This window comes from Alexandromys fortis, unplaced genomic scaffold (assembly GCF_014885135.2).
Source record: "Alexandromys fortis isolate MF-2015 unplaced genomic scaffold, M_Fortis_MF-2015_v1.1 scaffold_64, whole genome shotgun sequence".
Taxonomy (NCBI): Eukaryota; Metazoa; Chordata; class Mammalia; order Rodentia; family Cricetidae; genus Alexandromys; species Alexandromys fortis.
The window spans coordinates 5489738-5501632 of NW_026067976.1; positions in this window are offsets into that span (position 1 = coordinate 5489738).

Sequence of the window (11895 nt, forward strand, 5' to 3'; positions counted from 1 at the left end):
GAGGGAGGGGGAATGGAGTTGGGGGAAAAAGGGGGGGAAGTGGGAAATTTCTTTTTTGCAACAACTAAAAAAAATAAAATTAAATTAAAAAAAAATTACTGTCAAGTGTTTCGTTGTGTTGCTGTGCAGCAATCACCATCAATTCATTTCTAGGACTTTTTCGTCCTCCCCAATGGAACTGCCATTCACTAAGCATCAATGCCTCTCTCCCCACCATTCTTCCCTTTGTGTGTGACTTGGACTACTCTGACTTCTCATAAACTGAAATCACCTTCTGCAGTCTTTGATGGAATTGAAGATTGGATGGTTACAATTATAATTTTCCTTAGTTACAATAAAAGATGAAGTAGATATAAATGTTGTAACTGTAATTCTTGTTTGATCCTTGTTTTGTTATATGTAATTTTACTATGTTAAAGTTAAAATCTTCCTTTTTATTTAGTCAGAAAAGGGGAAGTGATGTGGGATTACCTTCTGTATGCTGTGAATGTTTTATTGCCAATGGTTAATAAAGAAACTGCTTTTGGCCAATGGCTTAACAGAATAGAGCTATGCAGGAAAACTAAACTGAATGCTGGGAGAAAGTAATTGGGGTCATGGAGATGCCATGCAGCTGCCTGAAGAGAAAGATGCAAGCTGCTAGCTAGAACCTTGCCAGTAGGCCATAGCCATGTGGCGATACACAGATTAATAGAAATGGGTTAACCAAATATACAGGAGCTAGCTAGAAATACGCTTAAGCTATTGGCCAAATGGTGATTTAAGTAATATAGCTTCTGTGTGATTATTTTGTGGTCTTGGCAGCCAGGAACAAGCAGCCTCCACCAACACCTATCTCATTGTCATGATGTCTTCAAGACTCATACATATTATGGCATGTGTCTTTCTTTTAAAGCTGAAGAATATTCTGTGCAATTCATGGGCCCCATTTTGTTTGTTTAACCATCCAGTGTTTGATATTTGAGTTGCTTCTGTCAGTAGGCACATTTCTAAGACCACTATAATCCTCACACGCCAGCTGCCAAGTCTGTGTGTGATCTGTTCCCTTTGATAAAGCCGATATTACTTTCCTGATCAGGTTACAAAACACTGTGACTTCTGCCATATTAATGGATTAACGCTCTTTCTCGGGTGGCTCTATGCTCTCTTTCTGTCTCTATACTCGCTGCGTTCAGTACTCCCGCATACACTCTTCCTGACTTGAACACTTGATAAAGTGAGCCCCCGCCTGAGACAAGATCACATTACAAAGAACACAGAGAAGCATCCAGTCACTGGCCATGGGAGAAACGAGGCACTCCTTTCAACAATAAGGAAGTGAATGCTAACAGCCACTGAAGGAGCTTGGATGCCGGTCCTTTCCAGAATAGACCTTTGAGCAACACACTGATTGTTCAGACCTCCAATGGACCCTGAAGGGGAAGACTCACCTAAGCCACTAAGGAACTGGGGCCATGAATAATTTTGTTTTGAGCAGCGGCTATTTGAAGTAGTTGGTAACACAGCCTTTTGGAACTAACTCAGTGTAATATTCCAAATGTCCAGGATACAGTCCCGAAGTTTCCAGCCTATGAGGCACCGTCTCCTTTAACCTGGGAGAAGACAATCAACTGTCATCAGCACTGAAATGACAAAGAGGGGCAATGCTAGGTAAATGTTGCACGATACAGGCCCACGCCGTGAAAACAAATGGAAAGCCAGGCAGTCTCAATAGAGAAACAGAAGATTAAAAAGAACCAGATAAAAATTTGCATCTTGTACAATAAGGTTACTAAAAGTAAAAATGTCAGTAGTAAAATGGTGATGAGAGAGGAATCAGTCATCTTGGAGACAGGTCCTACTAATTGGAGCAACAATTAGTTCCCTACTAGAGCAACGTAGGGAAAAGTATTCCATGGACCCAGGAAACAGTACATATACCTGAATGTAGTTACAAGAGCCCTACAATAGGAGAGAAATAATGGAATTAAAAGTATTTGAAAAAATATCTAAAATATTCTCAAATGAATGTTCTCAGTAAATCCAAACAGAATGAGCCAGAGAATTCACACCCAAACTCAGTATGAGCAAATGCCTGGCTTTTTTTGGATAAAGAAAAAACTCTGAGGAAAATAAAATGATGTCTTGCTTTTTGGAGAACATTGGAATGGCTGGGCTTTTCCCCAAGAAAGGTGGAAGGGAGAGGAACGTTTTGAAGGGGATAGAAAAGGAGCTGTCAATCCAGAACTCTAAATCCAGGAGAATATTCTTCAACATGGAGGGGAAATAAAGTTGCTCTCATTTCCCCAAGCATGCAGTGGCTACAAAGTGCTGCTAAAAGAAGCTCTTCAGAATGAAGGTACAGGACATGAAAAGGAACCTTGGGAGCCCACAAAGAGGAAGGACAGAGGGAGGGGGAGGATGACGAAGAGGAAGGAGAGAGGGAAGGGGAGGATGGCGCAGAGGAAGGACAGAGGGAAGGGGAGGATAGCATAGAGGAAGGTCATGGTCACAAGGGTAGAAGTCAGTTTCACTGTCTACCAATTTAAAAAGAACTGCAGGTACAGATAGGAACCCTGGTTGTCTGAATGAAGTCTCCTTCTTCTATCTCCTGATACCATGGACCTAAAGGACACAGGTCTTACTGTTTTACTGTTACAAAAACATGATTAAAAGAAAACAAAGTCCCTAATAAGATAATTATAAAGCTTAACACAAAAATCTATCAAGAGACCCATTGACTTAAGTCAACTTATGGTTTAGACATTCCATGCCCAGCTCCAGCAGAACATTGGGACTGAAGGGAGCCAAAAAGAGGGGAAGAACACAGAACAGTGTGGGAGGAGGTGCCACCAGTGACTAAGGTCAGGGTCCATCTAGAGTCACCAAAGATCCTTTGTGTTGCAGAATACTTTAAATCTGACAAGGAGGGGAACTTTGTGACATAAGCCACCAAGAGTTTCTACTTAGCATAGTAAGTAAGTGCCAATTCCAGCTCAAGTCACTGACATCCTCCAGTGTCCTACAATTGTCTCATGAAACCCCCACCCCACCCAGATTTTTACCCATGCCTCCAGATCATCACACACACACACACACACACACACACACACACACGTGGAAGCACCCCTGAGACACAAAGGTGTTAGCATGAAGACCCTATTTGATGTTCTGTCTGTACCATCAAGCCCAGCCAGAATTGAACTGTTGCTTCAAAGCAAGAGCTAAGTGGATAAAAAAAAAAAAAGGAGAGAAAAAAGGCATAAAACCAGTCTTTGGGGAGATAAAGAAGCGAGGCAGATCAGAGGGCAAATGTAGAATACTCCGGAAAACTTAGGCAAAAATGGAGATTGGGAAAACTCTTTTGGACTTTGTGATTAGGGTTGTCAATACCAGAGTGTCATGAGACACATCCTAGACATAAAGACCATAGTGCCGACCACATGCAGCTTTGGTTGCTAAGAAACTGCATGGCCTTCTAGCTCTACACAAGCAAGTCACGGTATATTATTTTTTGATAACAGTGACTAGAGACTGATGGGACATGAACTCCTGACTACTCATTGGCCAGTGGCTGACTATGAGATCTGTTTCAAAGGAAAGATAGTAATTACATATTTAAGAGCAGCATTGGTCAAGAAGAGAGAGAATGTATGACAAGTGGCATGGACAGAGACCCTGTATCCTACAGCTGTTTCAGAATACAGAGATGCATGGATAAAATGGATATATGCCTTAGATTTTACTTTATTTTGTGTGTGCATGTGAGTGTGTGCTTGTGTGTACACATGTGATTTATGTGTGTAGATGTGATTATGGATATATATGCATGTTTATGTGAAGGCTGGAGGGAGATTGAAGTGGAGGGTCCTCTTCAATTACTCTTTAAGGGTCGTGCTCTGAACCCGGAATTCATTGCTCCCACCAGGCTGTCTAATTAACAAACTCCAGGGGTTTGCTGTCATCATCTCCTCAGTTCTGTGTTCAACTCTTTATGTGGATGTTGGGAATCGAAACTCAGGTCCTGTTGCTTGCAGAGTAAGCGCTTTGCCGACAGAGCCATTTCCCCAGCCTGAAGGTGTGAGACTTACTAACAAATTAAAAGTCTGTCAAATTAGGAAAAGTCATGGCCCAAGTTATGTATGTGTGTGTGAGTATGTGGTTCAGAAGAGGAAACAATGGTAAAGGAGAATGTGAGAATTGTCACCATAGCGACCCCTCTTCCCTTAATCCCGACTCTCAGTCTGGCTCTTTGACTAGGGGTAGTCACTCTCCCCTATACATACCCAAAGGGTGAAGGAGTGCCTGGGGACGGCTACCTCCCAGTGAGCACAAGAACACCTTCCGAGTGCCTAGGATGCTCAGGCAGAGGGAAGGGAGGGCAGTGGTTGTGGTTCTGAGCCGCATTCACACCCCTACACTAGTCCCATGCACAGCCCTACACTCGTCCCATGCACAGCCTTACACTAATCCCATGCACAGCCTTACACGAGTCCCATGCACAGCCTTACACTAGTCCCATGCACAGCCCTACACTAGTCCCATGCACAGCCTTACACTCGTCCCATGCACAGCCTTACACTCGTCCCACTCCCCATTTGCTTCATCCAAACCCACACACCTGTGAGAGAGAAATGATCCCTCCTCCCTAGAGCTGGGAAAATAGGGCTCCCATTGCAACAGAACTTGAATGTAAACCCATGGCTGTCCTTCTAAGGTCTTGTTCTTCTCACCATCCAGTCTTCTGTCTGGTCATGAATATTACACTTTCTTAACAAACAAATTTCTGTTGCTTTCTTAGGTGTGGCAGGGGGTGAAATAAGGACATCTCCAACAGAGTTGACTAAAAAGAAATGTGTGTATCATAGCAAATGACTGTCAAGGGAGACCCATCAGAGTCCAGTCTATGTAAAAGGATATGTTGCTGTAGAGGAGGAAAAATGTGCAATTGGCTATAGAGGGGTTGGAAGCCTGGAAAAGAGGGAAGCTGATTAGTATAAGCAGTAACTATATTGCCTAGGCTTCAGGGATGAAAAGATGCCAGATCCTGAGAATTTCAGGGGACCCAAGAGGAAACCCCGTGGAACTGGGAACAGCATGAATGAGCAGCAGGTGCCTGACTTGGCCCTGCTGCCTTTACATGAACAAAGCACTTCATGGAGCTGTGGCTGAGACCAGAGTAGGTGGCGTTGCCTGGTGATAGCTTTCGTCTCTAGCTGGAAAGAGGTCCCGGAGGCCTGGAATTCTATCTGATCTCTGAGCAAGTTTATGGCTTGGCTACTGGTACCCCTGAGATGGTCCCACAAAGCCAGTTCTGGAAATGGGGAAGCAGGGGAAGGTTTAAAGCGAGTTCTTCCCTGGCAACACAGACAGGACAAGCAGACATGCAGGAAGGGATAAATATATCCTTTCCCTGTCGCTAATCTCCCTGGAATTAGCCCCATTGTCACCATGAGCAGCGATCCGTTTGGCAAAGGAAGAACGGGACTGGCAGTAACACTGGGACCATCACTTGAATCTTGGGTTCAGAGCTAGAAGACAATAGCACAGAGTTCCAGATGCTGTCAATCATGATGCTGAAGCTTGGGGTGGAGGAGTCCTCTCCCTGAGCTGTGGCAGACTAGGTAGGTCTCAATGAAGAGTTCAGCTCACACTGGATCCAGGCTTGGCCTAGATAAGTTGAGGGACCCTAAGAGTAGAGGCAGAAATCCAGCAAAGCTTAGGTCTAGTCACAGCCATTTTAGAATCTGGGGAGCCAGCCGTAAAAGGAGTTAAGAGATAAAGAGTTACAAACTATTAAAATAATTAAGTAAATAATATCATCTTACCTTGCCAGTAAGAGTGAGGAGTTTGGTGGTTATCTTATCTAAAGTAAAGGAAATGGTAGAGACGTGACAAAGCCACCTCCTTCAGCTTCTTGATGTCACAGCCTGCTCCTTGTCAGTGTACAGGGAGTGATAGCAAGAGGGCGGGATTCCTAACCTTCTGTGTCCTCAGAAACTATCCAGGCCAATGACTTTCAAGAGCAGGCATGTTTATTGCTTCCTGTAAAACACTTTCCCCCCTCAAACAAAGTACTTGAGACTAGCACAAGGCATGAAGTAAATAGGAGCTGAGTGCCCGGCCAGTCAGAGCACTGCCTTTGGGCAGTCAGAGTGGCTGCCTTCGGCCGTATCTTCCTTGCTAGATGAAGGATGCTGCAATACTGCCCTAAGAACCAGAACACGTGTTGAACGTGTTAACTGAGGATCTCAATGATGTCCTCTCTCCTCGTTTAGATGAGGAAGCTGAGGTACAGCCAGGTCACTTGGATTCACCTGAGGTCACTCCACTAATCGACGCAGATCTGAGTTCTGATCCAGAATCATTCCCATTAGAGGTGAACAACCACTTAATTTTCTGTCTAAACCAAGACACATTTTTGGAGCGAGAAAATGGCATTAAAAATAATTGTATTAACATGTCCCAACAGTGGGGCTTTCCCCAGCAAACTAAATCAGGTGGTGTCTGATGAGACCTTGCTGCCTGCCATCTTTACTCTTTAGAGCTCGCATTACACAGACCTTAACCTGTTAACAAAGTCGGTGTGTGTGTATGCGTGCATGTGTGTGCATGTGTTTCTGTGTGCGTGTGTGTATGTATTTGTGTGTGTTCAAGCATGAGTGTACATGTGTGTACTGGCACCTTTCAGCCCAAAGGTACTTCTGCTTGTCTGCAGAGATGGCTTTCCATCAATCCAGTGGGTGTATCTTGGATGACCTGTCTCTTGCCAGTATTGTCTTTGCAAGCTCATAATGGGGACGGGGACAGGGAGGGATGTTCGTGGTTGTTCTGGCTACAGGAATATGCTTTTGTTCCTTACCTACAATCTTTTGGGGGAGAAGGATTGTGCTTCTCTGCCTCTCTGACATCAAAATTAGCCATGTTTCTTACTTTGGCCAATAAAACATGAACAGAAATATTGCTGATACCACCGTCACTGTAGACATGTTAAGAGCCAGCGTGTAGTCTGCATCAGCTATCCTTCTACCTTGAGAGCAGCAGTGTTCTGGGTAGGACTGCTGCTTGGCCTGTGGACTGCACGTATAGATGATATAGGGCACAGCCACTGGTACCCAGAATTAAATGCTTAGTAGCCACAAAGACTAGGGGTGTCACCATTGCTCGTCGCCACGCTCACTAAGGATATGACAAGATTCTCAAAAAAAAGACACTGATTTAAAAAAAACTCATTTTCATATATAAAATTTTTCATATATAAAATCCATCCAAACATTAAATATCACCTTCCTTCTTTAAGGCCCCACTTCCCTTGGAGCTTTCTTAGGGGTCTGAGTCCAAAGTCTGCTTGAGCAGAGGAACCCTGGGGCCAAATCAGCTAATTCTTTACAATTTCTATTCATTTTTTACAATTTCTATTCTGTGTTTGTTAGAGAGATTATTTATATTGATCTTAGTTTAAAAAAAATCACCGAATGTTAAAAAATTGATCAGAGAAGTCTTCCACTGGGAGAGAATGGGTTTTGAAAGCACTCAAGGTGGGTTTAGACAATAAAAAGTTGTCAACAAGCAAGCATGTGTGCCTGTGCATGTACCTGTGTGTGTGTGTGTGTGTGTGTGTGTGTGTGTGCATGTGTGTGTGTGTGTGTGCCCGTATGTGCATGTAAGCACACAAATTTGGTTTTAGGTAGATTTATTTCTTTTTGAAAAGTTGCATATTTTAATGTATTTAAAAAAAACAAGGAATCTATTATATTTTAGCTATATAATTGAAACAAAATAGCCGTAGCTGTTCAGTATGGAATTCCCCTCCTTTCCTAAGAAAGGAAGCTCCGTGCAGTTCTCTGGCTGTCTCTGAAGTTTAAAGGCTCCACAGTTGCACTCACATCTGCTCGCAGTGTTCAGTCCTCCAGACTCGGTTCACAGGCTGAAAAGAATCCTTACATTAGAAAGCAGGTCAACCAACAAATTCCAAGGAGAATTCACCTCTAGGGCTTTTCAGAAGAGGTCAGGCAGAACCCGGTGGTGGTGCCAGGTGTTGGCTGACCCACAGCAAAGAGATAATTTGGTGATCCAGCCTTTCATTGCCTGAGGCCAAGAGAAGCAGCTCATACTCATCTCAAATGTCTTTGGCTTTTAAAATCATCTTTTCTCCCTTTTAGGAAGGATAGTCCTAGGAACCCCATCTCCTTCTGTCCTCTCCCAGATTCCACCAACCCAGTCTTTTCAAAGTCGCAGCCATTGGGCCACAGTGTGGACAGTCTCCACATGTGCCCCAGGAGAACTGAGGATCTATTTAAGGGGTACAAAATGTTACTGACTCACGAACGTAGTACACCTCTGAAGGAAGAGTGGAGAGGCTGTTTGTCACTTCGGAAGTCTTGTCTGAGAAGTGAGAACGAAGGCAGGATTTCTCAAGTGGATGCAGAGACAAAGATGGGAGGGTGGCTCTGCTTCACTTGGTAAAGGGATGGGGTGGGAAGGACGGGTATTGAGCAAATGGTTGGGAGACAGGGAGCTAGTAAGAAATTCCCAAGTAGTCAAGAATTTCCATTATTGACCAGTACTAAACCTCAAGATGCTGTTGTTCTTGGTGTGTGTGTGTGTGTGTGTGTGTGCGCGCGCGCGCGCGCGTAAGGGGGGGGTTGGTAACCTCTGAATCCAAGCCATACTGTGGGACACAGTGAGAACACTCTTGAGATGTGGAGGCGATCTGTAAGAATCAATATGGTGGAGGCAGCACCTGGAGTTACTGTTCGTAGATACAGGAGTGCTCCCCGAAGACTCCCAGGAGAGACTAGGCTAGAGATTTAGGCAAATGCTGGCACATGATGAAAGCCACATCACTTTCTTGAAAACCTCAAGGGCATGATGATCCAGCTACCATCTTGGTTACAATTTAGACTTGCGGCTCCTCTTCAGGATGTTGAATAAATTTGAATAGGCTATTCACTAAAGCATGCCCACCACACGAGCCTCTCCCGCTCATGCCTCATAATCTTAATGCAGAAGCCGAGCCAAGGTGTGCATTCCATGTCTGTCAGCAGATGACTCTCAGAAGAAAGGAGTCTCCACACCAAGAACACAGCACTAACCAGCTCCATGAAGAGGGCCTGAAGCATGGTGCTTGGTACTCTGAAAATGTACAAAGTGGGGACAGCCTTCATCATAAGGATGCCTGTTAGTAAAGGATGTTTTCTCCAGACTCCTCAGGGTTCTGTGCATCATTTAAAAATGGGAACCACAGAGGTGTCTCAATGGATTAACACATTTGCTACATAAGCCTACTAACCTGAACTCAAGCCCAGAACCCACAAAAGGTTAAAAGAGAGAGCCCCCTCTCCACAAAGTTTTTCTTTGACTTCTAAATCTGTGCATAGCACATGCAAACCCATATATACATCACACACAAACACACACACCACACAACCTACATATTCACAAATAACACACACATATACACCATAGATACACAACACACACGATACACCCATACAACACACATACACACAATGACCACAAATAAAAAAATAATTTTAAACTCAGGTATGTTTGAAGATACCAACATAGATTTGTAACATCTATAACTATGTTTAAAAAAACAAGATGAAAATCAGTATTTAAATTTTTGATTTAAAAAAAATTCCCTAAAATATAATTATAACTTTGAATATGTATGTACATTTCCCTTGGGTAGGAAAAGGGCTGAGTAAAGACCTGGAGATAAAAACCTATTTTGTTAGAAAAATTTTAACCAGGAGAATATATTCATGTGGTACTTGCATAATTGAGATGCACAAAGAGTTTCAAGTAATATAAAAATTAACCAGAGCAGTACATTAGGAGTACAGGTCATTAGATTTACACACACATAATGCTGACTATATAAATTGAGGTAAGAGAACCTTACTTAAATTACATTCTGATTGTTCACATCCGAAAACACCAATCCTTGGAAAACCAAGCATAGTGTATGTACACAGGACGTGTGATCTTTACCCTCTTGAGATTCTAACGCTTGGGGCCTTGCCGCAAACACACCTAGCATATTTATCCTGTCTTCAGCAGTGTTGCTTGCCAGAAGTCTCTTTTTTCCCGCTCTCATCTGTGAGTCAGCAAGGAGGCGGGAGCAGCCTGAGCAGATGTCATAGCTGGCCCCTTTAGGAAAAGTCATGGATGCTGAAGCCAATATTGGTCCTCCTGTTAGGTGTGAAGACAATGCATCCAGGACTCAACTCGTGGACCTAGATAACGTCCTCAGTGCTCCGTGTCAGGAGCTCTTCCACACACACACACCGCTCTCCCAGGCTCCCCCGACTGGTGTGACCTTCCCAAGGCACTGTTGCCATCTCCTAAGGAATATACTTGGCCTCTCAGATGGCCTTTGAGGTATTCACAACTTCTGAATTCACCTACAGAGGATTATCTAACAAGCTTCATGTGTTTCCAGATCTTCTTACACTAACTTATGAGTCTAAGAAAAAGAAAGCCTTTTTCAAAGTCTGTTTAGAGAGCCTGGAGCCTGGAGAATCTCTAGAAGGTAGAGATCAGAGCATAGCAGGGTCTGAGCTCCCTCTGCTCCGGTAACACTCCCCCTCATCCAGCTCATCTTTTAAAGGTCCACACTCTCTCCTTAGCTTTCTCTGAGACTGATATCCAATCTCTGGAGAGTTTCTTTCTTAGGCTGAGCAGTGGCCACTTGCAGAAACCCAGCTTTTGTTGGGACATAATACCTGGTCTCTTCTCTTCCATTCAGCCCTCCTAGACACACTGTTGGTATTCTCTCTGTTATCAAATCTCTGGAGAGTTTCTTTCTTAGGCTGAGCAATGGTCACTTGCAGAAACCCAGCCTTGGTTGGGACAATACAAATGTTTCTCCAAACAATACATGATTTCTCCTCTTCCATTCAGCCCTCCTCAACACACTGTTGGTATTCTCTCTAATAATGAGAGGCATAGAGAAGTAATGAAACAATACACTGCATTGAAGGACTGAGAGGAGTTAAAGGAAGTGGATGGGTCTGTATAATATCTTAATGTATTTTTTTCTCCAGTAGGCCAATCTGGCTGCCCAGCTCTTTCTAGTCTAGGCAGCTTAAGAGTCCATAGCCGCAGTTTGCTGCTTGGGTCTTCAGGATGGCCTGTTTTGGTTTCCATATTTTCTAACCCCCATAGTAGAGCACATGAGAGGGTCTCAGTAAATACTTGTACCCACTCTTCCTACCAGCTCGTTTCTCCCACATGGTGCCGTATTTCTCACATACCTGAGAAAAGGTGGTATTTTCCTTCCCCACAGTGGGGCTACCAGGGGCCCAGTGCTATGAGGGGAGAGTGTCATAGCCATGTTAGGTTGTCATGAGGAGATTGCTTTCCCTGTTCCCAGAGAAGACCTTCCTTGAGGAGTGCAGGCTTTGTGAGCCTTTTGTCGCCTGAATCTGAGTACATGCCTCTCCTGTCTTTCATCAGGAGACACCCTCCATTGAACAGTTTCAAATGGTCTTCAGGAACCCTTCCTACCTGGATTTTTAGGAGAGGCAGAAAAAAACAGAAAAAGGGCAAACCTGGAAATCCAGACAAAATGCTTAAATACACAAAGGGCTGACCAAGTGCGTGGTGACAGTTCACAGAGCTCCTTGTATTCGGTCTGACGATCTAGAATTCCTTTGACCTGGAAGCTATTCTCCTATAAACCTGAAAGACCCTACAGACCCCCTCCTCAAAACCTGCAGCAGCCAGCCTGCTCTAGTAAGAACATCCCATGTGCTTGAGAGAGCAGGATGAGATAGGAAGACTGCAAGGCAGGATATCAATTAGATAGGACATCAACAAAGCAGGTTGACTGCAAAACAGGATATCTATAAGATAGGAACAGGATGACTTTTGTTGACACCCATGCTGAGAGAGGAAACCATTCAT